Genomic DNA, 7,159 nt, shown 5'->3' with positions numbered 1-7,159 from the left:
CCTGCTGTTGGAACTGTGGTGGACCAAACCCTGGTGGTGCCTTTTGCTGCTGTGTATTGAAACTAGGACCCTGAAATGGTTGTTGTTGCTGACCAAAACCTTGATTCTGAGCAAACTGATTCTTTGGTTGAAAAGATCCTTGAAAGTTGTTCTTGGGAACAAAGTTCTGTGGAGCTTGAGGATTGGGATAGACTTGGTCTTGTGGGTTAGCTACATTGGTGTTCCTGTAAGAAAGGTTTGGATTGGCATTACCATACTGATATCTCTGGAACCTCTGATTCCCAATGTAGTTTAGCTCCTCCTGGGTAAGACCCTCTTCACTTATGTTCTCAAAGATTTGAGATGGTTCCTCATACTCTCCAACAAAATCCATTGGCTTGTGAGTTACCAGCTTCAACTTGTCTAATTCACTCCTCAACTCCTTGACTTCTCTGGTGAGCCTCTGTTCTGAGCTTGAACCTTCAGATCTATTTGATCTGTCATAGTCTTCACCATAAGTATCATTGCTCAATGCTAAGTTCTCCACTAGCTCTAAAGCAGCATGTATCTCCTTTCCCAGAAAGTTCCCATTGGAAGCAGTATCCAGCTGGTTTCTTTTCTTGGGAAGAGCTCCTCTATATAGTGTGCTGAGTAGGGAAGCCTCACTAAACCCATGGTGTGGGCATTGGTTTGTGTAGCTCCTGAATCTCTCATATGCTTCACCAAAACTCTCATTGCTGTGCTGAGTGAAGCTAGAGATTTGGTTCCTCAGTTTTGCAGTTCTTGAGGTGGAGAAGAACTTAGATAGGAAAGCTTGCTTGCATTGCTCCCAGGTTTGAATGGAGCCTCTTGGAAGATTCTTCTCCCATTGATGAGCTTTGTCACCAAGACTGAAGGGAAATAGTCTTAGCTTGAATCTGTCCTCAGAAACTCCATTTATCTTTGTCAGATCACACACCTTATCAAATTGATCCAAGTGTTCCAAGGGATCTTCCATTGCTAACCCATGGAACTTTGAGTTCTGGACCATATTTAGCAATGATGCCTTCACTTCAAAGTTGTTGTTTTTCACATGTTGGTGCCTGAATTCCAGCTCCATACTGATGAGCATTGGCCCTGTCATTCTCTCCAACATAGACTTGGGGTTGCTCATATCTTCTTTGTTGGTGTTGGAAGGGCTGGGGTTGGTGGTGCACCTGTTGTCTTTGATGTACATTGGCCTGATGCCTCTGTTGATGAGCTTGAGCTTGTCCCTGGTGGACATAAGCTTGTTGATGGTGCACCTGTTCCTGATGAACATTACCCTGATGAAGCCCTTGACCAACTCCATTACCAGCTCCATTACCCTGAGCCGGTTGCTCCTGAACTGGTTGTTCTATGTCTACCACATGTTCTCTTTGTTCTTCCATATCAGCCTGATCAACCTGTCTTCCACGCCTGTCCCTTCTCCTCCTTGGTACCAAAAGATTGGTGTTGTCGTTGAGAGGGAAAGGTGGACCACAGCTTCTTGATCTAGACCTGGTGTTCATACACCTGAAATCACAAACAGAACTTGAAAGTAATCAGTAAAAACAAGAAAGTAAGCACTTGATCTCAAGAACAGATCAGAGCTTAATGCTAAACAAACCAAAATTTGGCAACGGCGCCAATTGATAACTAAGAGTTTTCAAGGCTCTTTGTAGAGGTTATCAATCCCCTGTCTTGCAGTACAAGGGGTTTATCAATCCATATGTGGTGTTAGACACTAAACTATGTGATCATATTCTAAATTCAAGCAAACAATAGTGGTTTGGTTAACTAGAGACAACTATACAAACTTCAACAGGATTAAAGACTAATGAAATCAATTAAACAAGAACTAAACAATGAACAATGATGAGAATGTATGAATGATGATGAGAAAGGTCTTAGACATGATAGTGGATTAGGGCGCCTTCAGTGATAAATTAATGAGCTAATGAATCATATGATCAAGCAAACCATTCAACATAAACATCTTTAATTAAGTTAATTCTCTCATGAAGGTATTAACTCCTATGCTAAAACAGTTTCTAACCCAATCATCATCAGTGAAACATGAGTTAACAAGCATTAAGAATCAGTTTAATCTGTCATTTAAGCATATAGACAATCATTCCCATGATGAATAACAGTTAAACCTCTAACAACCTTGGTTCATGCATTTCATCAAACACTTTTGGTGCATGAAATGCCCAGAATCTAGACCACATATGATTTGTATGGATCTAGCATAGAGAACAAGTTGTAGAGAATGGAATATGCATGATCTAACCCCTAAGCTCACTAATCTACCACTTAAGCACCCTAATCTACATATCTAAGACCTTAATATGGAGATTACTCACTAATCATGATCAACACACTAGATCCTTTGCAAGATGTGTTGTTAATCATGATTAGAAGTGTATAGATGGAGAGATAGATGATAGATTTAGAAGAAAGCAGCTTTAAACACAAAGATTTCTTAAACTCTCTTGATTAAACACTCAATAATCGATATTTCTCTTCTTAGTGGAGTCTTTTCACAAAAGAGGCAAGAGACAAAGGGAATAAAGCTTAGTTCTCTAGGAAAAAACCCTAAAAAGTATTTATATCTCTCTAAAAACGAACCGGGTCAGCCCAGAACAAACCGGGTCCTGACCCGGCTTTAATGGATAAAGTGGGAATCCTGCGGGTTGGTCCAGTGTCTCCCAGGTAGTAAGCCCAAGTCGCAGTAGATGAAGAACTTGTCTTGTGAGACTTAAATTGCTTTGTCTTAGCCGCACACCCAAGTAGGAGTGTTTTGCGAGTCTTGCTGCGGCTTAATCTTCTTCTTCTTCAACTCGCAGGACCAAGGCGGTTTCTGGGGAATGTACAAACCGTGCGGGTTGGTCTCCATTACACTCAGGTCGCAGGCTCAAGTCGGAGTAGATTGTGAGTGATCGTGCGGCTTGGTTCCAGGCGCGGCCAACTCGCATGCCTAAGTCGCACGATTGTGGACTTAGCAATTTTCTTGCTCGGGAGCCTCAGACCTCATCCATTGATAGATCCATTGATAGCTTACCCGCACTTCTCAACTCACAGCATCAATTTCCAGGCATTCGTCTTCAGGCCTGCGAGTTAACCAAGTCGCAAGGCTTTCTCGCAGCATTCAGAGCAGCTTGGACCACTTCGCATTCCGGAGAGTGTAACTTCTACGATACATGTCCGAATTGAGTGATTCCAATTGCAGAGAACAGATGACTCATGTATCTCCAACTTTGGTGAAGGAAGATTTGGTTCTTGGGAAGTGGAAGGCTTCCTGGAGGGCTCATCTTTGCAGTGCATTTACACGATCAGAGAGAGGCGTCTAGACATGTGTCCATTCCTGAGACCGTATCTTCCTACTCATAGCTCAGAATTGAATGCTCCAGGACGTTATGAAAAGAGGACTCAAATGTCTCTGATTCTCATGAAGGCCCCGGAAACTGAATCGGCCTGGAAGTGCACCGTCCTTCGCATTCTTCAGAGCTCATCGGCTTGGTCCAGAACAGCAGCGAGACAGGAGTTCCTTCCGACGAGCTTAACTTTCTGCTCACGCGTCCAAATTCCATGATTCTACTTGCTCTGGAACCGTGATCCAATCCTCTCCAACTTAGATGAAGCACCCGACAACTGAATCGGACCGGAAGGTTCCCCGGACAGGCGATTTCGGAAACGTGTCTGCACCCAGAGATTTTGGCCGAGAGATTCAATAGCCGGTACGCGTTTTGGCCGATAAAGTCTACCCACGGTACGTGAAAATGGCCGATAAAAACCTTTCTGGTACGCGAGAATGGCCGATAACCTTCAAAAACCCAATTTCACCATTTTTCAAGCCTTGATCACCATTCCACTTCCTGGATTCATCTTTTCAGTTCCAAATACACCTGGTAAACACTCAAAACATGCAAAGACTCATTGGGACCTAATGCATCTCCTAAGTCCTAAAAAAAACCCTAAGGACCTAAAATGCATGAAATAAAACATGATTTGGAATGAAATATGCAACCTAAATGATGCAAATTATGAACATATCAATTTTAAGTATGATGAATCAACTAGAAGTCTTTCTTAGTCATTGGCCTTGCTCATGATCCATGTTTCCCAATATTTGTTAATCGTTTTGCTTACCTTTTGTTAATTGTTCTAGTTTGATTTAGTTCTTAACTGTAATGCTTGTTTACTTGCCTTAAACTTCTTTCTTGTCTTATTCTTGATTAATTTCGAGTTGTAGTTGTTCTTTGTCATTGTTCACCAATACAAAAAGTTGTTCTTAGTCACCAAAAACCAAACCTCATTATCATCTTAGCTTTGTTAGTTTCTCGCATATTATTATTATTTTTCCTTTGGGTTCGATCATAAAGTACTACCACGGTGTAACCATGGATATGTGGTTTATTTTAGGCTTTACTCACCAAACATGACGAAAAACAAAGCAAGCATTAAGATGAAATAAGAAGATATAAGTTATTTATAATTCTTCAGTAACTGGCATGAATTGTTGTAGATCTTATAAAAATTTTGAAGAGAAAATTTTTGGATTTAAAAACCAACTTAGAGAAATTTACACTTAGGTTATACAATGTAAAAGAGTTTTTAAATAAGTAAAGCGTTTCTGTTAGAATCGATTTGGAAGAAACATGGTCTAATCTTTAAATGAGCAATTTTGAATTGACATTGAATTGTCCGATATATGTTTTGGTCTAATATGTGATATATTATATTAATCTTTTTTTTTTTGTTTTTCTTGTGTCAAAATAACATGTCTTCACTAATCTTTTAAATCTTTTGAACCATTGGTTGGAATAACATGAAACCTATGGCGAGAATTTCTTCTCCTTTGTCCCTCCTCATGCTTCTTCCATGGTTTGTTCTATTCCTCACTCTCAAACTCTGGCCATCTCACAAAATCCAGGCTCTGCTGCCTGTAAGGGTTTTGATTCCACTTTCATCTCCAAATGCGGGTGCCTATTACCCGAACCACAAGATCCAATCTCTTACCTTGTCCGACCCTTGATCCCCAACACATTCTCCATCTGCCTTACACTTGCATTTCTTTCATTTTTTTTGCCACTGTACTATAAGATAGGAAAACTCCGTATATATCTCATGCATTAGGAAGATTACATATATAGGATACAAAGGTGATGTAGGAACAAGAGTGACTTGTTCTTACTTGGATGGAAAGGTGGTGAATCTCTAGCTGGCCGTACGGCTCTCTCTAGATGACTCAGTAGAAAGGAGTGATGAAACGAGGTGACAAGGGTACAATGGATCGAGAGACGCCACACAGATTATGGAAAAATCTGTGATAAGTCTTGTTTTTCAGCTTCAAAGGAATCGCACCAAAGAAGAGGAAGAGAACTTGCTGCGGCTAGGGTTTTGCTTTCAAAGAAAACTCGGGTTATTTTATTGATAGGTTAAAAGTTTACATGCTGAGAAGGAACCTTATATAATGGTTCGACAGCGGGGTGGCTTCTCTTGGCCGAAAATACAGAAAAAGAAACTACAAAGCTCATCGTTTAACTAAAGCAACAAAATGGAAGAGTTCTAAAAACTAAGGAAAACGACTAAGGCAAAGAAAAGCTCCTGCAAAACAAACAATAAGCTCGTGAGATATAATCCAATTGTAAACACTTACATTGGTTCCTTGAGTGGTATTTCCACTTGCTTGGAGATGACAAACGTAATAGCGTCCTTGATGCCTTGTAAAACAGGTAGGAATGATATGGCTTGAAACTTAAGTTGAGAGTAGTCATTGCTCGGTGTCTCCTTGACTTTCTTGGATTCTTGAAGGTCTTGGCTTGAACCGGCCGTGTCTCCCACGTCCTGTTGTGTCTCAAGTGTGCTGAACTCGGTTAGAGGCTCCATTGGTGTCTCTCGGGTGATCTCCCCTTTGAGTAGCTCCTCTTTGAGTTCCTCGTGCTCTATAAGTGTGATCAGCCCTTCTATTGACTTGTTGAATTCCTCTCTTAGACTCTTAGTACCTGACCTTGTCCTTGGTGCATGTCTCATGGTCGGTATGTTGATCGGCTCTTCATCAGCTAGTGTTAGGCTTGTCTCGATGTCCTCATCATTCCCTCCCTCTAGAAAAGGTTCTGTCCGCCTAACATGATCTCCTGCATGGAAAGGAGCTAAATCAGTAACAGTAAAGGTTGGAGAAATGTTCATCTCACCTGGCAGTTCAAGCTTGTATGCATTGTCATTGACTTTCTCTAGGACTCGGAAAGGTCCATCTCCCTTCGGTAAGAGCTTTGATCTCCTTTGGTATGGAAATCTCTCGGTTCTCATGTGGAGCCAGACCCAATCCCCCAACTCAAATGTGACCTCCCTCCGGTGCTTATCAACTTGTTGCTTGTACTTCTCAGTCTTCTTCTCCATGTTTTCCTTAACTCGTTGATGTAGCTTCTTCACAAAATCAGCCTTGGTGATCCCTTCTGAGCTAGAATAGACAGCTTGGGGAAGCGGTGAAAGATCTAATGGGGTCAAAGGGTTAAACCCGTATACAACTTCAGTAGGAGATTGTTTAGTAGCTGAGTGCTTAGCATGGTTATAAGCAAATTCAATGTAAGGTAAGCATGATAACCAATTCCTTAAGTTCTTACCCACCGTAGCTCTTAACAAGGTGGAGAGTGTATGGTTTACTACCTCAGTCTGGCTGTCGATTTGTGGATGACAGGTGGTGGAAAAGAGCAGCTTGGTCCCTAGTTTCTTCCACGATGTCTTCCAGAAATGACTGAGAAACTTGGTGTCTCGGCCAGAGACTATGATCCTTGGAACTCCATGTAAACGCACCACTTCCTTGAAGAAGAGATCAGCGGTTTGTGTAGCATCGTTGGTCTTGTTACATGGGATGAAGTGGGCCATTTTGGAGAATCGGTCCACCACTACGAATATAGAGTCCTTGTTGTTGATCTTTGGCAGCCCTAGAACAAAATCCATGGAGATATCTACCCATGGTAGGTTAGGGATAGGCAAAGGTAAATAAAGAACATATGGGTGTCACCTGGACTTTGCCTTAAGGCAAGTGATGCACTTTTCACAAAACCTCTGCCAGTGGAAGTGTTCCATCAACACACTTAGAGTTTTGTCTCTCCCAAAGTGCCCCAGGAGCCCTCCTCCGTGAGCTTCTCTGATTAGTAGTTCCCTCATAGAACCT

The 7,159-nt window shown here is 41.7% G+C and overlaps 1 non-coding gene across 1 annotated transcript; it reads left to right on the top strand.

Annotated features, from left to right (window-relative positions):
- The first annotated feature begins 647 nt into the window (after window positions 1-647).
- LOC112084737 lies at window positions 648-754 on the top strand. The gene has a single exon (XR_002898398.1). It is a non-coding gene; the product is annotated as a small nucleolar RNA R71 (small nucleolar RNA).
- The last annotated feature ends 6,405 nt before the right edge of the window (window positions 755-7,159 follow it).

Source organism: Eutrema salsugineum, unplaced genomic scaffold, assembly GCF_000478725.1.
Source record: "Eutrema salsugineum unplaced genomic scaffold, Eutsalg1_0 scaffold_4, whole genome shotgun sequence".
NCBI lineage: Eukaryota > Viridiplantae > Streptophyta > Magnoliopsida > Brassicales > Brassicaceae > Eutrema > Eutrema salsugineum.
The sequence above is the reverse complement of the archived record's forward strand: the minus strand, read 5'-3'. Positions and strand labels throughout refer to the sequence as shown.